The sequence below is a fragment of the Panthera uncia genome, chromosome D4 (assembly GCF_023721935.1).
Source record: "Panthera uncia isolate 11264 chromosome D4, Puncia_PCG_1.0, whole genome shotgun sequence".
Lineage (NCBI taxonomy): Eukaryota > Metazoa > Chordata > Mammalia > Carnivora > Felidae > Panthera > Panthera uncia.
In genome coordinates, this window is record NC_064807.1 from 14,954,597 (window position 1) to 14,979,797 (window position 25,201).

At 38.8% G+C, this 25,201-nt stretch overlaps 1 pseudogene; it reads left to right on the top strand.

Annotated features, from left to right (window-relative positions):
• Positions 1-24,719, top strand: part of LOC125924268 (cytochrome P450 1A1-like) — a 43,668-nt pseudogene extending 18,949 nt beyond the window's left edge.
• Positions 24,720-25,201: the final 482 nt, after the last annotated feature.

Here is a 25,201-nt window from a genome sequence, read left to right on the forward strand (position 1 = left end):
GGCCAAAGTCAGATGCTTCACCGACTGAGCCAGCCAGGCGCCCCCACTTTGCTTTCTTAATTGTTCTTATTCAATATTCATAAATTTGTTGACTACTTTTACAGATCTATTCTTCTACATACATCCCAGAAGTATTCCATGTGATTCCATAGAAAATCTCATTGAGATTCTAATTTGAACTACATAGCATTTATCTATTAATTTCGGAAGTACTGACATTTCTATAGCTCATTGTTATTCAGGTTATTTTATGTATCTCATTTGGATTTCACAATTTAGGTTTTATGTCTTATACTATTCTTGCCATATTTAGGTCTAAGAATGCCATTGTTTTGTCTCCATTGTAAATGGGTATATTTTTTTCCACTTTAGTTTCAAACATTATTGTTAAGACAGAGAAAAAGCTATTGATTTTCATAAAGTGTCCAATTAGAGTCAATCTCAGGAGTCTTTCAGGAGCTACTGGGAAGTGGTCCTCACTTTCCCTCCTGAGCAAGAGATTTTGACAAAACATCTTGTCTTAAGAAACCTGAAAATCAACTCATCATGTGGGCAAACAGAATGTAGAGATGGAGGCATAGTAGATCGTAGGTCTATTATTTGATTTTCTGGAACAAGCAATATCTGAAGCCATTATCCTTGGTCCTTTTCAATTACTCAACCCAATAAACTTCCCCTATTTCCATTTGGTTTTAGCAGGGTTAAGTGGGTCTTATTTACCTTTGCTTATCAAATACAGTGGATACGGAAATTTGAACTTGACCTCTTCCAGAAAACTCTGATGTTGGAATCTTCAGGAAAATGCCAAGCTACACTCTACTGCTACCATGAGAAAAATAACTTAATGGAGTAGAGTCGAACAAAACACAGTTGCTGAAATCTCATTCAAGATGTGTAGGATAAAACCAAAATTGCTTCATTAGAAAGTTGAGTTTTAAGAGATAGAGATACAGTCAAAGGTATGAAGGGCTGCCAAATACAAAACTGTAAAAATAAAGCGAATCGGTTGTATGGAAGGATGATGAAGGGCACTTATATTCTAGTACCTGTGTGATATAAATTTGTATATTAATATTTTGTAATTAATGGAGAGGTGAGAAATTCACTTGACCATAACTACTTCATTCAAGGCAATTTAATTAATTTAAAAAACCAAACACTAATTATAATATGAATAGCATAATTAAGTTCTTTCATTCAAAGAAAATACAGCTTGAACCCACAATGATGTTATGGAGTTTCTTTTACATCCGTCTTGTTTATCCAGCTGACTGGTTTCTTCATTACTGGCCTTCTGACAAATCATTGTACAACTCTGATTTTGTTTGTTGTTTCAGCTTTAAAGGCACATTCAGACCAACCAACGGCTTTCAAATATTTGATCACATTTGAGATTAAATTTTGCTTTGTTTCCTGTTAGAAACGGGTTGAGACTCCAATAGGATTGAAACTGACCATTTATGACTCAGGGTTTCAAAACATAATTTCTGTATCATTTGCTAATTTACCTCTGTGTTATTTCATTTCACTCCACACATTGATTTGAGTGTGATTATGACCCACGCATGGCAGGAGCATCACAGGAAAAAAAAAATCTAGACAAAGATCTTGCTTTCAAGAGTTTCAACTTAGATTTCAAAAAAGAAAGAACAAATCAATAAATATGCAAATAAAATAAATACGTAGATAAGCCATATAAAGTATGTCAAGTAGTGGTGAGCCCTGCAAAGTAATGCAGGGGAAGGAGGATAGAGAAAGGGTGGGGATGCCCTTTCACGTGACAGAGAGGGAAGTCCCCTCTTATGAGGTGACTTTTATGCAGAGGGTTGTAGGGAATTAGGGACTCAATGGATATCTTGGGGATGCACATTCCAGACAAGTAAAGAAACCCTGAGTCAAGAATATGCTCAGATGTATAAAGGAGTAGTGAGAATGCCTGGAGGGAGGGAACAGTGTGAGGATGCCCGAGAGACAGAAGACAGGTGCTAAGGGCTCGATCACGTGGGACACATTTGTTTTTAAAACATTGTTCTGTTTCTGCATGATAAGAGACTGTAGAAGGTGAAGTGTAAAGGGCTATTACATACTTGTGGTGTCTTTCTTCATTGGATCGGGAGCCCCCAAATGTGGGGCGACCATCTGGTGAAAGCCAGTAGCACAGTCAGTGAATTCACCTGAGGCAGGACAAAAGAAATAAAAGCTTATTGAACACATCCCAAGGGAGCGGGAGGGTGGCTGGGCAGTGTAGCAAAGGAGAGACTGTGACAAGAGGCACTGAATGGGAGCTGCATTTAAAGGGGGAAGGTGCGGAGGTATGGCGAGGTATGGAATTTTCCCTTTCTTGGTAATTGTGCCTGGTGGTAAATAGCCCATTGGTCAGTTAGGGTCTGTGGATATTTTGAGGTGGGGCACCTGATGGAGCCGTCTGTATTCAGACGCTCCTGGGTCTGTATTCAGACCCAGGGGGTCGCCGTGGACTCTTCTGCCTTGATCAAGTTTCCATCGCTCAAGCCTGTTGTCTAAAAGCAGACTCTCCAATACTTGCCAGATAGTAAGATGAAAAGTGACATTGAATTTTTGCTGTGTGGAGGTCATTAATTAGATGATTAGATTAGATTAGATTAGATTAGCATAGGCAAAATAAATTTTATGTTTTGACAGAAAATTATGCAATTACCATAGCATGCTCTTCTGGGTTTTCAGATTCTAGGGCAAAACCAGTGAAGTGGCTATTATAACACAGCATAGTTCCTGCGTGGATCAGGGAACTCCAAGTAGAAAGAGGTCAAACTGAATATATTTTGAAAATAGGTGCAGAGAATTCGCTGGATGTGAAACAGAGGGCTCTTATCACTCAGTGTTTCATCAGAAAAGATATGGCACATTAAAGTAAGATCATTAGAAGTGTGTTTAATAAAGGAATTATTTACAAAGGTGTCAGCAGGGTGTAGGCGGACCCAAGGGATAGGTGCGAGCGAATAAAGGAAAGACATGGTTAATCAGTCTTGGAAGTTCAAAGTCCGGTATAAAAACCTATGTTAAGTGGAATTGTAACAAACCAAACAACCGTAAGGACAACACCCGGCCCAGAGCTGCCCCATACCAATATAGAGAAGGGAATCAATGCTTTCACCTAATGCTATTCCCTCCCTTCTATTTTCAGCAAAGGCTCCCCATTGATTGAAACCAATCATGGCAAAACACAGCACAAGACATTGAGCATCTTTTCATGTGCCCATTGGCCATCTGGATGCCTTCTTTAGAAAAGTGTCTATTCATGTTTTCTGCCCATTTCTTCACTGGATTATTTGTTTTTCGGGTGTGGAGTTTGGTGAGTTCTTTATAGATTTTGGATACTAACTCTTTGTCTGATAGGTCATTTGCAAATATCTTTTCCCATTCCGTTGGTTGCCTTTTAGTTTTGTTCATTGTTTACTTTGCAATGCGGAAGCTTTTTATCTTCATAAGGTCCCAATAGTTCATTTTTGCTTTTAATTCCCTTGCCTTTGGGATGTGTCAAGTAAGAAATTGCTGCAGCTGAGGTCAGAGAGGTTTTTTCCTGCTTTCTCCTCTAGGGTTTTGATGGTTTCCTGTTATGTTTTCACTCTTATGTGGATCCTGAGAAACTTAACAGAAGACCATGGGGGAGGGGAAGGAAAAAAAAAAAGTTAGAGAGGGAGAGAGCCAAAGCCATAAGAGACTCCTAAAACCTGAGAATAAACTAAGGGTTGATGGGGGGTGGAGGGGAGGGTGGGTGATGGGCATTGAGGAGGGCACCTGTTGGGATGAGCACTGGGTGTTGTATGGAAACCAACTTGACACACACACACACACACACACACACACAGAGCAAGAGAGAACCTTGATTTAGTTCCTACAGGTCAGCTTTCATTGTCATGAATCAGGGTGTTGAAGGGTGGAGAATGAGCCTGGCGGGCACATGGGAGACACGTGAATGACTGCATACTTGGCTAGAGGGCCTAGAACTGCATGATGATGGTGTGTGTGTGTGTGTGTGTGTGTGTGTGTGTGTTTTGAAAAGGGGTTAGATTAAAAGAAATCAAAGTTCAGTTTCAGTTAACACAGTTTTATTTGGCAATTTGACAGTAGATGTGAATTTTTAAAAATGTATGTCAGGAGTACCCAGGAGTAGATGGGACTGAAGGTATAATATTAGGAATTTTAAGCATATAGTTGGTTTATAAACCCTTGGAACTGGATGAAGTCACCTAGGCAATGAGTATTGATGGAGAAGAGCTTATAAAAGCAAAGGTGACAGCAAAGAAATTTTTTTTCAAAAAGGAGGGACTCATTAGTTATGTCAAAAGCTGTTCACAGTTGAAGTGGGATGATTACTGAACAGTGATATTAAATTTTTCCATGTAGAAGTCATTAATGACCTTGATAAGATTAGTGTAGAAAAAAAATGTGTTTCAATGGAACACTGTGCATTTTATGGCAACATTTCTGGGTGATCAGACCCTAGCTCAGTTCATTCTTTGGGCTATTTTTGTAACTTTCTGTAACCATAGGTAAGTGATAAGGAAATTCTGGCCAGTCTGATAGGGTTCAGTTGACATTTTCTGTCTGGTTTGCTGGGGACTTAATTGGCTGTGGAAAAACCACAGTTTGGTCTCCATTATGCAATTCATTTCAACATTACTTTACTCCATACAAATTTGTGGTGAACTGGTTATAACACCTGCCTGGTTCTCTCCTATTATACGAATAAAAGAAATTCTTTCGTGCATGTTCCTTTTATATCTGTGTGAGAGTCATAAGTTTACCTTCTTCTGAAAATTATCTTGAAACATTAGTTTTGCTGTAGCAATGTGGACCAAAGAAAATGAAAAACAGGGTCAAGATAGTTGGTTTGATATTTAACAAAATCTTCTTTGGTAAAGCACATTGACAATTTTCAACAGAATACACCAATCAGCTTTTTGATGTATGGTAGGAATATAGATACTTAAATAATAAGAAAGCAATCTAGAAGAGGGGTGAATGAGTACTCGGTGTGCCTTGGGACAGGAAACAAAGCAGGGCACCAGAGGTGAATAGGAGGTAGGACCCTGAGGGGGACTGAGGACTCCCCCCAATAATGCTGGGATCCTTCAAAGGGCCAAATCTCAGGGGGAATCTTGCCTTCCCTTAAAAACGGAGATAGTGAAAGTACTTGCCTATTTTGGCTCTAGCTCTAGTTGAGGCAGAATAAAAGAAGAAACGTTACTGGGTGGCTCAGTCAGTTAAGCCTCCGACCTCAGCTCAAGTCATGATCTCACAGTTCATGAGTTCAAACCCCGCTTGGGGCTCTCCGCTGTCAGCATAGAACCTGGTTCAGATCCTCTTGTCCCCCCCTCTCTCTGCCCATCTGCCACTCATTCTCTGTCTCTCAAGATAAATAAATAAACTTAAAAAAAGAAGAAGAAACATTACTCACTGAGAATTCCTCACCACAAGCTAGCACGCATCATGGATATTTGAGGAACTCAAATAAGGCAGATTTGGAGAGAACCTAGTGAGCTAAAGGAGTCAGCCGTGTGACCGAAGACAGATTCCTGTCTGGGTTCTTGCCTGTCACCTCCTTGCTACCCTAACACAAAACATTGCAAAGGATGACTCCTCGATTTCACTGGATAACTCAGCTGTAAGGACGTCTCTCAATTCACCCTGGCTAACAAAAGCCCAGATATGATTGATTTGCTACAGTGCACACAGACAGGTAACAAGGATATTACAACCTACAGATTCTGTCCTTCAGTTCACAAGATTTGGTTTGTTACATAATAATGGTATTTACTTGAATTTTTACTTTGCCATTTGATCCTCAAATTAATCTTTACCCAGGCAAGCACAAACTAGTACCTCAGTTATATTATTTCCCAACTTCTACAAGAGCGCCCTTCCCTCGTAACCTGAAACACCCGATAAAGGAGGGCAAGGTCCGTCACTGACACACCATCCAATTGTGGGTGAGTGATGGGAGTGCCCTAAGCCTCCATCAGTGGCCTGGACTTTATCATCTTATTACAATCATTATTTCATTACTTCATTCCCAAAATCTGAAACCAGAAGGAGGAAGGAAACTTAAATTACAAATGTTGCCACTCATTTATTTAGAAATCACATCATTCTACATATTCGGATGCTTCATGTTCTTTTGCAATCTTCCTAAACCCTTTATACTAGCTGCATCCTTTAGGGAGTTAACGAGATGAAATCCTCTCTTGCCTCTCATGGGCAGGTGAGAATAGGGTGCAAAGATCTTGCCAGGTATAATAAGCAAATGAATGTTGCTTTGATAAGAAACCAATGGAGATATGTTTACTTTTTATAAATGCCTTGTCAAATTATTCATATATGTTTAAATTAAAGATATTGTTGTCCTGAAAATGACAAGTAACCATTCCTCAGCAAGCCGGGAGCATCATGGGTCAGAGACAGATGACACTTTAATGAGCAGGTGTTTGTTGGAGAAGAACCCGGGTCAGGGATGAAATGGCTATTAGTTTATCAGAAACCAAACTTTATTAGTTTCTTGGAAATGTATGACTGTGTTCATTGGTTGACAAATTTTAAAGTTGTTTTTTGTTTGTTTTTTACCTGTCAGGGTATTCTTACTTAACATCATGTTATGGGCATGTGGGAGGCTCAGTCAATTAAACCACTGGCTCTTTCTTGATTTTGGCCCAGGTCATGGTTTCACGGCTTGTGAGTTCGAGCCCCATGTTGGGCTCTGCTCTGACGGTGGAGAGCCTGCTTGCAATTCTCTTTCGCCCTCTTTCTCTGCTGCTCCCTCTCTCCAAATAAATAAACTTAAAAAAATAAAAAATAATAAAATAAAATCTCCTCAAACTGACATTTTATTGTTTTCATTCTCTATTTCAGTCCGAGAAATAAGTTGAGACATAAGCGTTTTTAGCCTCCTTCGCATTGCATTTATTATGTGCAACCGGGAATCTCTAAAGTTGCATTGACTTTGTATTTACAAAGTGGCCACGGGGAAAAAAAAAAACACCGGAGAGGAAGAATACTGAATAGAAAGATTACCAGGCATATTGCATTCTAGCATTTCCTCACAACAGCACTCACCCCATTTCAAACAGTGCCCTTTTTCACGAAATGGTTGAAAATATAATCTAGTTTAAAGCTAGCATCACTAACAAGTACTCAATGCTCGACCCCCGGTATTTGATCAGTCCTGGGTTTTTTTTCCGTTTTGTTTTGTTTTGTTTGGGTAAGCAGGAGGAAGGGGACCCAGCCAACTTTGACGGAGGTTGGAATAAGCATACTCTTGCGCCATCTACTGGCTGTTGGTTTGCAGTACCCCAAATTATAAGAAACTAAAACCCCAAACCTGAATCTTTCCCCAAGCCTTTCATTTACCTTCTTCCCTTTCCTCCCTCCTGTTGCTTTTCCATTCATTTCTCTTTATTTCCCTTTACCTATTAGAAATACTCTGACTTTCTCGGGGCGCCTGGGTGGCTCAGCTGGTTGAGCGTCTGACTCTTGAAGTCTGCTCAGGTGGTGTTCCCTGGTTGTGGGATCCAGCCCCCCATCCGGCTCTGTGCTGAGCATGCTTGAAATTCTTTGTCTTTCCCTCTCTCTCTACCCACCCCTTCACTTGCACTCTCCTCTCTCTCTCTCTAAATAATAAACCTAAAAAAAAAAAAAAAAGGAATATTCTGACTTTCTCAATATAATTCTCATACATGAGAGTCTAAAGCAAGCACTTTTATGACATGTGGGCAGGCTGAAAATGAGGAAAAAAGAGGTCCATGTCAGGTCATATGTCTTCACCTTAAAACTGATGACTCACGGCTAATTGGATTCCGGAGGGAATTATTTTATATATAAAATATTATTAATATTTCATATAAATGTGAAGTATTTCCACACCTGGACCTCAATGAATCCCGACTTGTCCACTAATGAGCTGTGAATCTGCACAGCCTCCCAAGTCCCTCTATTCTCACTTAGAAAAAGGCAGTGCGAATATCATACAACTCACAGTAATGCTCTGAGAACAGATGATACATACGTACCTGAACTCTTTGGCAGAGCACTTTCTCATGCAGTAAATAGATGTGCAATAAATGTTTTCTGATATTATTACACCTCTGAGTACACAGTCTATGTTTTTATTCATCTCTAGAGGCTTAGTGGCTGAGAAGGGGGTTTACACATGGTAGGAACTCAATAAGTGCTTTTTTTAATTAAACATTTAGAAAAAATTAAATTAAAAATTTAGAAAAAATGAAGTTATTAGCAAATAAAGGATTACAATTTCTATTCTTCGAATTCAAATACTTTTTCTTAAAAAAGATATTTGAAAATATTTAATCAGTATTTCCTGTCTCGATAGATGGCAAAAAAAGCATTATGTATATAGTCTAGTAGAAAAAAATCATTATTACCTATGTTTACAGTGTTTTCACCACAGTTCCAAGTTTATGATTTAAGAATAATGGTGATAGGGACACCTAGTTGGCTCAGTTGATTAAGCGTCTGACTTCGGCTCAGGTCATGGGCTCACAGTTGTTCATGAGTTCAAGCCCCACATTGGGCTCTGCACTGACAGAGCAAGGCTTCTTTGGATCCTCTGTCTCCCTCTCTTTCTGCCCCTCCCCTGTGCACATGTGTTCTCTCTCTCTCAAAAATAAATAAACATTTTTAAAAATAATGGTCATAGCTAAAATGTATTGGGCATGCACTCTCAACCAGGCACACCCCTAAAATCTTTCCACTTATCATCTTATGACAATCCTATGATGTAGGTACTCTTTTACCCTCATTCTAACAGGCAAATATTTTAACACACAGAAGTTAATTAACTCGTTCAAAGTCACGGTTAGTTAGGTGGGCTATCTAGCTTTCAAATGCACATTTTAGTTTTTTAAAGTTTATTTATTTTGTAAGAGACAGAGAGAGTGCATGCATATGGGGGTTGGGGAGGGGCTGAGAGAGGAAAGAGAGAATCTCAAGCAGGCTTTGTGCTGTCAGCACATATCCCAGAGCCCATCATGGGGTTCAATCTCACGAATTGTGAGATCATGATGTGAGCTGAAATCAAGAGTCTGACGCTTAACTGACTGAGCCATCCAGGCACCCCCAAATGCACATTTTAGATTCAGTTTGTGTATGTTTTTATTCCTATGGCATTATAATATCAAGATACTTGACAATTGAGATAATTGAAATCAAATTTCAACCACCCATTCATGTGCCCTTGACAATCTTTGAAGATCCTTCCAGTTCAGTTGGATAATCCTGCTTTGATTTCAAGTGTTGTTGGTTTCTTAGTTTTGTTTTCTTTTGTTTTACTTTATTTATTATGATATCTCAGTTTGCCTATTAACTATGTTTCATAGTCATCATAAAGGATAAAAAATAAATATAAGAAGACTTGGTTTTGTCTTTGCCTCAACTTGGATCAAATTTATAAAGTGCAGAAAGAGCCCTTGTGATGATGTTCCAGAGACTGGGAAGGATGGGGTATGCAGGGAGTCATATGGAACAGGTCTGCTGAATGGGGAAGCCAACTTTCTTATCACTTCATTATAGTGGAATCTTTTAGCCTTGGCTAATTTATTTCAGTTGACTTTCCAAAGGGTTAAACAAACTTATAATCTTCTATTGCTGTTTTAATTGGAGTTTTTTTTTTAACCAGGGAGATTAGATCCTGGTAATACAATTTAAGAACATTCTAAAATCAAACATAAATGCTGTCTTTGTGAAATATTTTGTTCAATAATTTATATAATTACTTTCTTTTTTTAATATAGATAATGGAATTTTCTACAAATGCATTCATTTGGGTTTCTGACTTCATATTTTCTCCTTGGGATAAGATGAAATATTTTTCCAATATGATGAAAAAGAAATGGTAACTATGAGAAGTGATGAATGCATTAACTAACTTGGTTATGGTGACCATTTCACAATGAATACATATATTAAATCATCACATATGCATGAAACGTTTCTTTAAAAATAAATGCTAAAAGGAATAAAGACAGTCTTTTCAGCAAGTGGTGCTGGGAAAACTGGACAGTGACATGCAGAAAAATGAACCTGGACCCCTTTCTTCCACCATACACAAAAATAAACTCGAAATGGATAAAAGACCTAAATGTAAGACAGGAAGCCATCAAAATCCTCGAGGAGAAAGCAGGAAGAAACCTCTTTGACCTTGGCTGCAGCAACTTTTTACTCAACACGTCTCCGGAGGCAAGGGAAACAAAAGCAAAGATGAACAACTGGGACCCCATCAAAATAAAAAGCTTCTGCACGGCAAAGGAAACAATCAGCAAAACTAAAAGGCAACCGACAGAATGGGAGAAGATATTTGCAAATGACATATCAGATAAAGGGTTGGTATCCAAAAATCTATGAAGAACTTACCAAACTCAACGCCCAAAAAACAAATAATCCAGTGAAGAAATGGGCAAAAGACATGAATAGACACTTCTCCAAAGAAGACATCCAGATGGCCAACCGACACATGAGAAAAAAGGCTCAAAATCACTCATCATCAGGGAAATACAAATCAAAACCACCATGAGATATCACCTCACACCTGTCAGCATGGTTAACATTAACAGCTCAGGCAACAACGGATGTTGGCGAGGATGTGGAGAAAGAGGATCTCTTTTGCACTGTTGGTGGGAATACAAACTGGTGCAGCTTCTCTGGAAAACAGAATGGAGGTTCTTCAAAAAATTAAAAAGAGAACTACCCTACAACTCAGCAATTGCACTACTAGGTATTTATCCAAGGGATACAAGTATGCCGTTTTGAAGGGACACATGCACCCCAATATTTATAGCAGCACTATCAACAATAGCCAAAGTACGGAAAGAGCCCAAATGTCCATTGATGAATGAATGGATAAAGATGTGGCATATATATATATATATATATATATATACACATATATATATATACACACACACACGCATACACACACAATGGAGTATTACTGGGCAATCAAAAATGAAATTTTACCATTTGCAACTACGTGGATGGAATTAGTGGGTATTTTTTTTTTCAATATATGAAATTTATTGTAAAATTGGTTTCCATACAACACCCAGTGCTCATCCCAAAAGGTGCCCTCCTCAATACCCATCACCCACCCTCCCCTCCCTCCCACCCCCCATCAACCCTCAGTTTGTTCTCAGTTTTTAACAGTCTCCTATGCTTTGGCTCTCTCCCACTCTAACCTCTTTTTTTTTTTTTCCTTCCCCTCCCCCATGGGTTTCTGTTAAGTTTCTCAGGATCCACATAAGAGTGAAACCATATGGTATCTGTCTTTCTCTGTATGGCTTATTTCACTTAGGAATTAGCGGGTATTATGCTAAGCGAAATTAGTCAGAGAAAGACAAATATCACATGACTTCACTCATATGAGAATTTCAAGATACAAAACAGTTGAACATAAGGGAAGAGAAGCAAAAATAACATAAAAACAGGGAGGGGGACAAACATAAGAGACTCTTAAATATGGAGAACAAATAAAGGGTTACTAGAGGGGTTGTGGGAGGGGGGATGGGCTAAATGGGTAGGGGGCATCAAGGAATTACTCCTGAAATCATTGTTGAACTATATGCTAACTAACTTGGATGTATATTTAAAAAAATAAATTAATTAAATTAAATGGTAAAAAATATAAATAAATAAATAAATAAATAAATAAACAAACATTAAAAAATGGTAGAAAGAAAGAAAGAAAGAAAGATCCTTCCCCCCTCAGCATTCAGCACAGGAAGTTACAAAATAGCATTTATTTCAGTGTTGAAGAGTTTGGGTGTTATATTCCAAATATCTAAAATTAACATCTGGCACAGCACTTAGAAACAGATTAATGAAGCATTCCCAAATCTCCACCAAGCTGCAGAATTTACTTGGGATATGTCTCTCGTATCTGATGGCGACTCACCAGACATGCTTTTGAGTTTTATGTATATGCTTAACCCGATGTTATTAACAATTCTGCTTATTACGGACTACACCATCTCATTCTAGTCCAAATTAAGAAGAGTTTGACCTGGTTTACATTTAATATTGAGAGGGGGAGTTCTTTACTGTTTTATCCTTCCAGTTTTCCATTAGCTCCTTTACTGTTTCTTCTGCAGCTTTATGGGCCATCTATTTTGAGTGGTGTCTTTAGATATTTGTCCCATTCTAAAGGAGAACAGGATTAATGTAAGATATATCTAAGAGTATACTTAAACTCATTTAAATAACTTTCAGATGATGACTCAAAAGAAACAAACAAATCCAAAATCAAAGGCATTTAATGTCATAAAAAAAAACCCTGTTATTATAGTCAGTAAATTACTCAGATCCAAAAAATAAGATTTTTTTTCTCAAAGTGGCTATTTTGAAATGATTAAAGTAGACACTCTATAATAGAACAAAAACACATGTGGCATGATCCTTCTAGGGCAATGGAAGTTAAATCTTTCCCTTGTGTGGCAAAATTACTACTTTATTGTGCTCAGAAAAATAAACACTCAAGTGAAGAGAAGTATAGAGATAAAGTCAATAAACTTGAATAAATCCAACGTATTGCCTTGTATGGTAGACTGGATTCTAAAATAACCCCTAAGATACCTGACCCTAAATATATGCCCTGTATAATTTCCTACGCTTGAGTGTAGGCAAGACTGTGAAAATAAGGTATCACTCCCATGATTATGTTACATTTTACAGCAAAAGGAGTTTTCAGATATAATTAAGGTCCATAATCAGGTGACTTTGAGTTGAGTAAGGGGGAGATTATCTTGTGTAAGCCAGCCCTAATGAGATGAACCATCCAAAAGATGGACTGGGGCTCTCCTAGGAATAAGAGAGATTCTTATATTCAGGAATCTCTTCAGGAGATTCCTTCAGGAAGCAGGCTCCATATTGTGAAAGGTCTGTGAGAGGGTCACATGGGAAGAGACCAGCTTCTAGCAGTTGAGCTCAGCTCCCTGATAACAGCTGGCAAGAAAATAAGAACATCAGTCCTACAACCATAAAGAATCCTGATTTCTGCCAATAGCCGCAGGAATTTGGAAGAGGATCCCAAACTCTAGAAAGGACCACATCCTGACCAACATCTTGATTACAACTATATTGGATCCTGGACAGAGATCCAACTAGGTTACACTCATGAATCATAGAAACAGACATTCACCACATGTTGTTTTAAGCCACTGAATTTGTAGTAATTTGTTTTAAAGCAATAGAAAATCAATATACCTTGTATTTCAGTTCAATTTTTAAAAACCCAGGGTCTATGACTCTTCATGTAAATCCAATTAAGTTTGCATGTAAGTTTGATGAGAGAAGAAACCCTATTCTTTTTTCTCACAACGACATTGACCCAGGATTCTACTTGTATGTTTTTATTGAAAAGAAATAAGAACATATATCTATACAAAGATATATTCATAAAAACCACTTTTACATAATAGCCTAACAACAGGTGACTACAGAAACAAATTGTGGCCTATCCATACAACAGAAATACTGAAGGATAGAAAGGAATGACCTGAAATAAAACAAATATGGGTGATTCTTAAAAACATCATGCTGAGTAAAAAAGGGAAAAATTTAAATATAAAATAGGAGCTACTGAATAATTCATTTACATGAAATTCCAGAATAGGCCTATATAACCACAAGATCAATGGTTCTTTAGAGAAGGGAATGGAATGATGAAATGTTTGTATCTTGATCTGGTATTTGTTACACAGCATATACATTTGTTAAAACTCAGTGAACTACACACTTAAAGGGGTCACTTGAATAGAAAAAAAAGTTCATCTTACTGAAGAGTTCATTTTAGTGAAATTATACCACAATAGGGGCACCTGGGTGGCTCGGTCGGTTAAGCGTCCGACTTCAGCTCAGGTCATGATCTCACGGTCCGTGAGTTCGAGCCCCGCGTCAGGCTCTGTGCTGACAGCTCAGAGCCTGGAGCCTGTTTAGATTCTGTGTCTCCCCCTCTCTCTGCCCCTCCCCTGTTCATGCTCTGTCTCTCTGTCTCAAAAATAAATAAACGTTAAAAAAAAAATTAAAAAGAAAAAAAAAGAAATTATACCACAATAAAGCTGATTAACAAATCAGCATCTGGTACGTAGTAAAATATTCAACAAAGTCAGTTTTATTCTTTAAATAACTCACAACTTTAGGAAAAACCTATTTTTCATAAGAGTGCCACATGGGCCAGTTTGTAAACAGAGTCGGAACACATATTACGGTATTGGCTACTGCAGAATGAATACCACAAATCATCTTACCTGTCAGCAATTGTAGGACGCCTGCAATAGGGTGTTTAGGGAATTTGCCATTTTTTTTTTTAAATTTTTTAATTTTTTAAAAAATATTTTTATTTATTTTTGAGACAGAGAGAGACAGAGCATGAGCAGGGGAGGGGCAGAGAGAGAGGGAGACACAGAATCTGAAGCGGGCTCCAGGCTCTGAGCTGTCAGCACAGAGCCCCACGTGGGGCTCGAACTCACAGACTGTGAGATCATGACCTGAGCTAAAGTCAGACGTTAAACCAACTGAGCCACCCAGGCACCCTGGGAGTTTGCTATTTCTAATGTAATCCAGTGTTCATTTCTCTAGGTCTTGAGGAATCAACCGAGTTTTAGTCGTCATAAGATTTCTGAAAAGATGTGCCATGAATTCATCAACAGCACAGTTTAGAAAGTCATAAAGACTCTGAAGATCATAAGAGTACGTTTTCATACTGGAATTAATGCAATCCGAGTAACAGGTAACATCCCATTAAGTGAAACCGCTTTAAAAGTTTGGGGCCCAATTATTCCTTAGAAAATAATACTTTTGCGTCTTTAGATTTATTAGGATAGGGTGTTCCTTTACTAGTCATGAGCGTAAATTGTCAGATTTTTTAAAATCCCAACATTGAGTAAGTTAAGATTCAAAAATAAAATAATAAAATAAAATAAAATAAAATAAAATAAAATAAAATAAAAATAAAGTAAGATAGTTGTAGGAAACTTGGCAAAGCATATTAAAAGGCAGAGGAATATACTTGAGCTCTCACACTATTCGTCCTCTCTTTGCTTTGCTTTCAGATATCTCACGAAATATCTTCTTTATGCAAATGAAAGTCTTCTTTATGCAAATCTCCAGTGAGGTAGGATTTGTTAGAAGCTAGACTCCACATCAAAAGCAATCATTTTATCACCTAGAGAATGATATAAAAAATAAAATTCAAGAATTATGTCTCATAAATTCATAACTCTTCAAAGTGTTTTCCATGATCCACTGGTCCATCCTTACAAAATCCTGATGAAACCAAGTGTTTTTCTACCTGCGAATATCTGTTTTCTTGTGCTAGTATACCTCAGCATCATTTTGTGAGTGGATAACAGATTCTTTGCCGGGCATCTGAGACTTCACAGTATATAACGTGGACCTGCTACAACTGATTAGCTTGTTTTTGACAGAAGATTTGAAATGTCTGCTTAACCACTATTCAAATTCTCTTCCACCATCAGACACATGGATGAAGTTTAAATGGTCATTAGGCTGGGAAGTTATGAGAAGAATTCAAGAGTCAGGGAAATCATTGGATCAGATGTCATTTGAAGTTCACTATGACTCTGAGATTCAAGGCTTCTGTGACATTTTTATTCTCCCAGACCAGTGTGCATGGAACACCGACTATGTTTTATAGTTACGTGACAGTTAAACGTCGGTTTGTAAATTTTACAATAAATTCAAATAAGTGAGCTGGGACCATGTTTGTTTCATGCTACACTCCAGTGTTCACATCTCTCATTGCTGTGGAAACACCAGTTCAGCCCATGTAACTTGAGGGAACTGCGGCGTTTTGTTCTGATTTAGTTATATACCGTTGTAACACAATTTTTATTCTCTGATTTATTTTTTAGCGAATTATTACTTGCATTTTGGAAATAGTCAAGATCATTTCTCAAATTTTATGTTTCCGAGGTATAAGGCTGGAAAAAAGTTTGCAGGCTAAAACTGTCTGCATTTTCTGTTACGATAAGAGTTTTGAAAATACATGTGGACATATGTTTTAACAAAAAATTCCATTGTTTTATTCCAACATATGCCTGCTGTTGAGATTTTTCATTAAATGTTTCATCATGGATGTTTTCTCTATGCTCCAACCATTTATTATTTTTTTAAGTTATTTATTTTGAGAGAGGGAGAGAGCATGCGTGTGTGTGAGTGGGTGAGGGGCAGAAAGACAGAGGGGGACAGAGGATCCAAAGTGGGCTCTGTGCTGACAGCAGAAAGCCCTGATGCAGAGCTCAAACTCACAAACTGTGAGATCGTGTCCTGAGCCAAAGCTGGATGCTTAATGGATTGAGCCACCCAGGAGGCCCCATGCTCCCACCGTTTAAATTATTCAGATTCTAGACCTCACCACTCCTGTATTTAGGTAATCTGAGTAATATACAGTAACGTCTGAGAGCAAACTTCATCACTAACCTGGCACTAACCTGTTCAATTTTAATCTTTAACCACTGGGGCAGGGGGCCGGGGGGAAGGCAGGCACAAAATTCAAAACAGAATCACGACGTTTAAATGTTTATTAAGACACTGATATTAATAGGATCCTTTATACTTTATAGATACAGTTGATAGGGGCCATTATAACTCCACATCTGTTTTCAGTAAGTTGTCAAGATTTAAAGTAACAATCCATCAAAATTTTCTTGCCCTTAGCATTTGAAAGATAATTATCTGCTTTAATTAAAAGCCAGTGAGGGATATACAGCATGCACCCCCCACAGAAACCAAACCCGCGATTATCCCAATGTTCTAATCAACTGTGCTACACACATGAACTACAGCCTTGATGATGGTAAGGAGCACAAGAGAAAGTCTATGTTAAACTGTCACCATGTTACTTTTTACCAGGTACTGAGCATCTTTCAAATAAAGACATTAGCAATGCTTTACTCCTATGAAAGATAAGAAATATTCATATTTGATTCATTTTTTTCTTGCCATAAATTGAATTCAGGTTTGGGAAGGCAAACAGAGGGCTGCCTGCCTGCACATCTGTTAATGTTTCCTTGCAATACCTGTCTGTTCTGAAGAGATGGGCAGAAATAAGAGGTACCTGAAAAGCACCAGATGAGAAGTTCAGGGACTTCAGCTCAGCATTCACTAGCTATAAGTCACATAAACTCCTTGTTCCTAGAACAGAATGAGAGCGTTGTATAAACCGTGCCCTGGAGGGCTAGATTCTCCAGGATTTTCCAATATTTGTCCCTCTAGACTTCCAACTGCCCTATCCCAGCATCCACAAGGCATCTCTGTATTTTCCATCATAATTCTGAGACACTCTTCCACCATATTCTTTCCCTGGACTTTGACTATCCACAAATATCATGAAAGTAAAATACAGGCCACCCCGACCACTAAGTTATCCGCTTGTCTTCTAAAGATAAAATTATTCTCCCATAAAGAAACATAACTAATTATGTTTAATTAATGATCTAAATGTTAGAGAAACATCACTATATCACCATAAATTTTAGTGGCATAAATTCTTAAATGTTCTACAACAGGAAGATTGTCAGCCATTATTTTTGCAGCCAGTGGGGAGTCATATTTTTGTTTATCCTTTAAGTCACAATTTACCTTTACAGTTGATATTTTGTTCCAGTAAGATTAAATGATTTTAGCCAACTGTCTTCATGTTTAATTTGCTATGATGCTTTTGAAACATCAGCGCTTTAAAGAAGTATGGAGTAAGAATATGGGTTTGGGGGGATAAAAGTATGCTAAAATAAAATTCATGTTTATAATTGCATACTTCAATGTAATTCTTGTCCTAAAATTAATTCTCTTCCAAGCTTTGCAAAGTCCAAAGTTAAGCGTTTCTCAGAACATTTTCATGAGTTTCTTGAGCTTTGAATTTAGCTTAGTAACTCTTTCATTTGGAAGCCATATTGAAATATTTCCTATGGAATCCCTGGTAATTCATCAGTCACTAGGAAGTTTAAGAATTAACAAATATTTAATTCATTTCAAGATGCATTTTGGGGATGCTGCATGCATTTTCAGAAATACTATTCGGTTCCAACGTGATTATTTTTCACAATACTTTTTCCTCTCTTTGAGTTATTTTCCTGTTCTCTCTTGTATCAGAGATAAGTACCCACAGTTCTGGGATTGGAAACATTCTTTCTCTGTAACATCCATGACAAATCTCTGCCACACTATTCATTCACTACCACATGAGGTCTTGGGAACCGAACAGTTAAGATCAGGAGGTTGGATACTGTTTACAGACAGGAATCTCGTAAACAATGAAGTAAATCAGAGGTCAGGATGGTAAGACTAAAATAAACATTTGTTACATTGAAGTGAATTTAAAAATGTAAATACAGCAAGGGAATTAATGGCAGTCTGTGAAACAATGAATGATTCTATTGCACCACTGAAAATCAATAAGTAATTAGTAATTGAAGATTGGTTTATAATCCTTATAATTGAGGGAAAAGGTTCTGATGAGGAAAAGATTGCAAGTGAAACGTCCTCCAGTTTTTCTGGACTCTTACAAGATAACCTTGATGCTGGAGGTGACTGTCTCTGGCTTGGCCTGCTCCATCATTCTGACTGTGTCCAGTGCAACCGGAAATAGAAATAATTGTGTGTTTCTTTTTCTTTTCTTTTTTTTTTTAAGGCAAAATGCAGTGTTCTGTTTTTGAACAAGGCATCTTATTAAAATTTAAAAAAGGAGTTTTTTTTAAAGTTTTTTCTTTTTTAAAAAGATCTGTTTGAGCTATATGTTTCTTGCTTACTTGTTTACCAATTTTTTTCTAAATAAAAAAAATGAGAGATGATATCTTTCATGTGAAACATGAACATGTTGTCTTAGTTTTAAAATGTTTTTTTAAATGTTTATTTATTTTTTGAGAGAGAGAGAGAGAGACAGAGTGTGAGCGGGGGAGGGGCAGAGAGAGAGAGGGAGACACAGAATCCGAAGCAGGCTCCAGGCTCCGAGCTGTCAGCACAGAGCCTGATGCCGGGCTTGAACTCACAAGCTGTGAGATCATGACCTGAGCCGAAGTCAGCCGCTTAACTGACTGAGCCACCCAGGCGCCCCATGTTGTCTTACTTTTAGATGCTGTGTTTGTGTGCAAAGGGGGGCATGATGGCTGAGTCTTCATCAAGTATGTCTTATGTACTTGCTGTGTTTGCCTGTAAGCTACCAGCTATGGGAAAGAAAATAAAATCTAAAAAAAATAGTCCTGGGAAATGAAATCCTTATTTCTGCCTAGGAAAGCATGTGTGTTTCTGTGTGTGTGTGTGTGTGTGGGGGTGGGTGTGGGTGTGGGTGTGGGTGTGCGTGTGCGTGGGTGTCAGTGTGTGTGGGATGGGGAACGTGGGCAGGTGTTAGCTCAACCTGTGACAATGCAGCCTGAGGCAGGAGCAGTTTCTTACCCTCAGACAAAGAACATTCTAAGTGTTCTAAGCCAAGTGAGAAGCCAAAACCCAGTAAGAAAGAGGTGACAGGCCTGAAGGCTAAAATTGGCCAACCATGTGTGGAATTGCCTCAGGACTGGGTCTCTTCCAGTAAAAACAAATGTTAAGGACCCAGACATGGAGCCCGAGAGAGGCGAGTAGAGGACTGTAACCTGTGAGTCAGCATCTGAGTGTGGCTTTTGCTATTCATAGTCAGTTATGACAGCCATAACTCAGCATGGGAGGGGGTGTCAGCCATGTCAAAAATCCAAAACAGCATATTATTTATCTATGAACATGCTTATATAAGAGGGGGTGGTTGAGGAGTGAGTATCTATAACACAGTTGTTCCTTAACACACAAAATATAACATATATTATCTATCTATCTATCTATCCATACGTATCACAAATACACACACTATTTTATGTGTGTGTGTAAAATTATTTTAGGTTTCAGAGTTGTTGCTTTTAAAATACTACTCGAAACTCTTATGAATATGATGATAGTCTTGTTGTCTTATTTCTTTTAAAGTCTTTCCCTCTGCAGTTTTACCTTAAGTCGGGCCTAAAGCATTATCACACAAGATGGGGTTTTGTCTAGTTATAACCAATGATTTGGTAGAACTCTAAATTGGAAGATACATGTCTGACTATTTCCCACAAAAGCCAGGGAGAACCGATCTCAGCTTTCAAATGTATGGAGTCACTTATCTTGGGAATGTGCTTTACCTTACAGGTAGAACCTATATCTCAACATGACATTGTGAAGTGATTTTTTAAAGAGCTTTCAGAGGGGAAAAAAATAGACCTGTAAAAGAAAATGGCATGTATGCATTTGTGTATCCATGAAATAAATGCCTTCAAATATATTCCTCATGGATGTCAAGTAACACGATGGTTTCAGTTTTTTAATCTGCCTTCTTGTATTACAAATGCAAATATCAGAAGGATATTTACCCGAAGGGTGACCAGATTAACATAGCTAAAAATGATTTTAGTTATCCTAAAGCCATGAGAAAGGATTACATTTCCAAGCTTGTTTATACTCTCTCATTCTGCTTCTACAAGCAAAATCCCAGGATATTATCTTCCCTGGGGACACTGTTGCATTTGGATGGCCATGTGCAAGTTTCAAATTTTCCTGGACTTTTTCCAGCTCCACTATGATTTCTTGCAGTTCATTGGCAGCTGAAATGAGATGAAGAATATAAGCAATTATCACAAAAATATTCATTATCGCAATGAATATTCCATTAATGAAACATTCTAGAAAAATGCAATGGTGGTAGTGTCTGACCGTTTACATCCTAGTAAGGGGGAAGAGAAGCAAAACACCAAACATATACATTAACGTGGTTAAAGGTCGTAATAAACACCAGTAAAGAAGTAAATAGGGTGCTATGATAATGAATTACTGGGGAGTTATGGTTCAAGAAGGGTGGATTAGGGAAGACTTCTCAGAGGAGGTGTTTTTATTTTAAGTTTGTAAAATTTTATTTTTTTAATGTTTATTTTTGAGAGAGGGAGAGAGAGAGCACAAGCAGGGGACGGGCAGAGAGAGAGGGGGAAACAGAGCATCCGAGCCCGATGCAGGGCTCGAACTCACGAACCTTGAGATTATGACCTGAGCGGGAGTCTGACGCTGAACTGACTGAGTCACCCACGTGCTCCCAGAGGAGAAGGTTTTTGAAGTGAATCTTGAAGAATGAGAAGCTGACCATGTTGAGCATGAGAAGCTTGGAGGTCCTGGTACACAAGGGGCTCCATCACTTTCTGTTCCTTAGTTCACGGTTTTCCTAGTCTGGCTTGGCTGCTCTACTATCCCACAACATGACTCATACTTCTTATGCTCTAGTACTGAGCTCAGGCATCTATGTGCTAGGAAGTTATTCCTGAATCTGTTTTTGTTTTTCTTTTCCAAGATGTGCTAGGTCCCCTTTCTTGGTGCTTCCTTAAAAATCCACAAATACCTTCCTTTTTAAAAATTTTTTTTTTATTGTGCATTTATTCTTGAGACAGAGACAGAGAATGAACAGGGGAGGGGCAGAGAGAGAGGGGGACACAGAATCAGAAGCAGGCTCCAGACTCTGAGCTGTCAGCACAGAGCCCGACGCGGGGCTCGAACCCACGACCTGTGAGATCATGACCTGAGCCGAAGTCGGACGCCCAACCGACTGAGCCACCCAGGCACCCTGACAAATACCTTTCTTAACACACTTCCATTACTGCACTCAAATTATGTGTCCTTATGCCTATATCCTGCCTCATTCCTCTTTATAATCCCAGAAGCTAGCACTTTGCTTCATCAATTGCTGTTGGAAAAATGAGGAGTTATTATTCACTAAAACTGCAAATTAAACTTAAAAAAATGTTTTTAATGTTTTTTTATTTATTTTTGAAGGAGAGAGAGAGAGACAGAGAATGAGCGGGGGAGGAGCAGAAGGAGACGGAGACACAGAATCTGAAGCAGACTCCAGGTTCTGAGCTGTCAGCACAGAGCCCGACATGGGGCTCGAACACACAGACCACGAGATCATGACCTGAGCCAAAGTCAGACGCTCTACCGACTGAGCTACCCAGGCGCCCCTGCAAATTAAACTTTTGAGCAAATTAGACTTTTGAGCCATAGCAAGGAGCCAATATACAAGCTTCTCACTGCAACTCTGCTGGCCTCACACCATGAATAGTAAAGTACGGTTTTTTTTAAACCTACCTTTTCTCTCTCCTATTTCTCTTCTTTGTTTCTTTGTTGTTTGTTTGTTTGTTTGCTTGGGGAAGGGTATTTTTTTTTCTTCCATAAATTAGTCATTTTTGTTCCTCAGAGCCTACTTGCCTTGGAAGAAGGCAAAAGCAGAACAAGGATTTTTCATTGCTCAAACATTTTTGTTGTCTTTGTATATCTATGCAACTGATAGAGAAAGATACTTTAACATCGATTATGGGCTCAGAAATTTAAAATATTTTTAATGTTTATTTATTTCTGAGACAGAGAGAGAGAGAGCACAAGTGGGGCTGGGGCAGAGAGAGGGGGACAGAGGATCCAAAGCAGGCTCTGCACTGACAGCACAGACCCCAGCCCGGGGCTCGAACCCGTGAACTGCGAGATCATCACCTGAGCCGAAGTTGGACGCTCAACCAACTGAGCCACCCAGGGGCCCCATTCTCAGAAATTTTAAAGTGGATTTCTAGGGACTAATATTAATATCATGTCTGCATGCTAGAATATAAATTGAGTGAATTATTAACACAGGGATGAACGATTCAGATATAGCATTTGGTCCAATTAATAGTGACCAAAATGAGCTGTCAAATCACCCCATGATCTGGAGGTGAGGTTGAAGGTTTTAATTCAAGTGTGGCTATGTGGATATATAAACTTACCCTACACTATCAACTTTACATAAGTATTACTCACCCACTATCTCTGTGGTAGGGAGAATAAGGCATCCCAAACATGTTCTCCCACTTGATGTCTTAAACCCCAAAAACCTGTGAATAAGGTAAGGTTACATGGCAAAAGGGGACTGAAATTCCAGGTAGAATTAAGGTTGCTAATCAGCTGATCGTAAATTAAGGGGATTCTTCTGGATTAGGGAGGTGGGTTTCATGTAATCAAAAAGGTCCTTAAAAGTGGAAGAGGGAGACAGAAGACAGTCAGGGACAGGGATGTGACAAGGAAGAGGCGTCGGAAAGATACTATGTTGCTGGCTTCAAAGCTGGAGGGAGAGGTCCACAAACCAAGGCATAGGAGCAGCTCTAGAAGTTGCCAAAGGTAGGACACAGAGTGTTCCCGAAAGCCTCTAGAAAGGATGCCGGTCTACTGACACCTTGATTTGAGCCAGTGAGACCTGTGTGCCTGACCTCCTAATTCTCCCATCAGGTATCTCTGTGGTGAGTTCTTTGTCACACAACATGGGACTGTCTCAGAGTGTGAAGAAGTTTCAGAAGTGAGCTCTGGCTGCAAAGTCTTTGTTTCCTCTTCCAGGAGACCAAACAGCAACACGACACTCGAAGAAATATAGAATTCTATAAATGACCTACAACTGCTGTTTCTGGCTTTTAAAAATACAAGTGCATGATTAAAACAGTAGCTTTCTGCAAACAAGAAAAAAAAACTTGGAATAAAGTCATGGCAGTCACATGAAGTGTAACTCCTTAGCACTAGGGTAAGAATCTTGGAGGCTGAGAAAGTACTAGAATGTATCCACTGCATGTTTTAGTTTGCCTCAAGAGTCTTGCTGCAAACAGTTTTGAACCATTTCTCTTCTCAACTGAGAATGAAAATAGCAGAGGAAGAAGAGAAGAACGTGTAATGGGGTCAAGGCCACCCATTTCTTATTGTGCTGCTGTTGGGAACAGAGGAGCAGCTGAGAGCACTGGTCTCCTGCCTCCCACGTGCTCGGGCGCAGGTGGTGAGTCACCATCTGCCCCAATGGTAATCAACGCCAGCCTCAAACTAAATGGCAACGCAACGGCCAGTTGTGGCCATTTCTGGACTTAATTAATATGCTCACATATCAGCCTCAGAAAGGTAACCTTTCGGCTTCAAAAGTCTAATCTGAGTAGCTTAAAAACAGAGCTTGAACAGAAGGTAACCTTAAACACAAACCCCCACTAGGGTCTGCACACAGGCATTTTTGTTTTGGCGATCTTTCCTGCTCTTTTGAGGATTACGGGGATTTTGCAGATCATGCTTTATTTAGTATTTCTCCGTAACTCCCTGCAAATGAGGAGAATGATAAATTTAGTGATAGAGAGGGCTCAAATACCGGAAGACGGAAAGGATCAAGGTCTTAAAGAAAGAGCAGTTAAGTGCCCTTGCATGGGCATATCTCGCACTGAATTCCATATCACGGGCACCACTGTTTTTTACATTTTTCATATTACAATATCTGATTTTCATAATATTTCTATTAGCACTTTGAACTTACTTAAAAACATCAGCAGGAAACTAGAAATAGAGCTATCAATTTCCTAAGGAGCAGGTCAGCTACAGTGCCTAAGCAGTCATAGAATTAAAACTCACATTTCCAAATTCCCTTAAAGGAACAATTAAAACTCACTTCTACTTGTTTGATATGTTTCATACCTTGAAGACTTCAGAGATCAGTGTGAATTGATGTGAACATTTATTTCTCTCCACTAGAATATAATCTCCACGAAGGAAGAGATTTTGCCTGCTTGAGTCACTGCTGTATCCTTAGTACTCAGCATCCCACTGAATGTCGAAGAGCTCAGTAAATTAAAAAGAGTCTGGAAGAGTTAGAAACCATTAAGAGTATGAAAAAAAAATAGCTGCACTTAAGCTTAATGCAGATGTTTATCCCTGAGTACTTCTTACCTGGTTGAAATTAAAATCTAGGCTTAGTGCTTGACATGTAGATTTACGTGGTTGTTATTTTTTTAATGTTTATTTAGGTTTTTTTTAGAGAGAGAGAGAGAGGCATAGTGTGAGCAGGGGAGGGGCAGAGAGAGAGGGAGACACAGAATTTGAAGCAGGCTCCAGGCTCTGAGCTGTCAGTACAGAGCCCGACGCAGGGCTCGAACTCACAAAGCATGAGACCATGACCTGGCACTCAACTGACTGAGCCACTCAGGCACCCCTATGTGGTTGTTATTAAATTAGTCCACCTGGAGTGCACTCCTGCTTTTCACAGAAAGAGGATGCCTTTCAATGATATCAACTTACCTGCCATATGCTCAGCACTTTTTAAGCCTATATA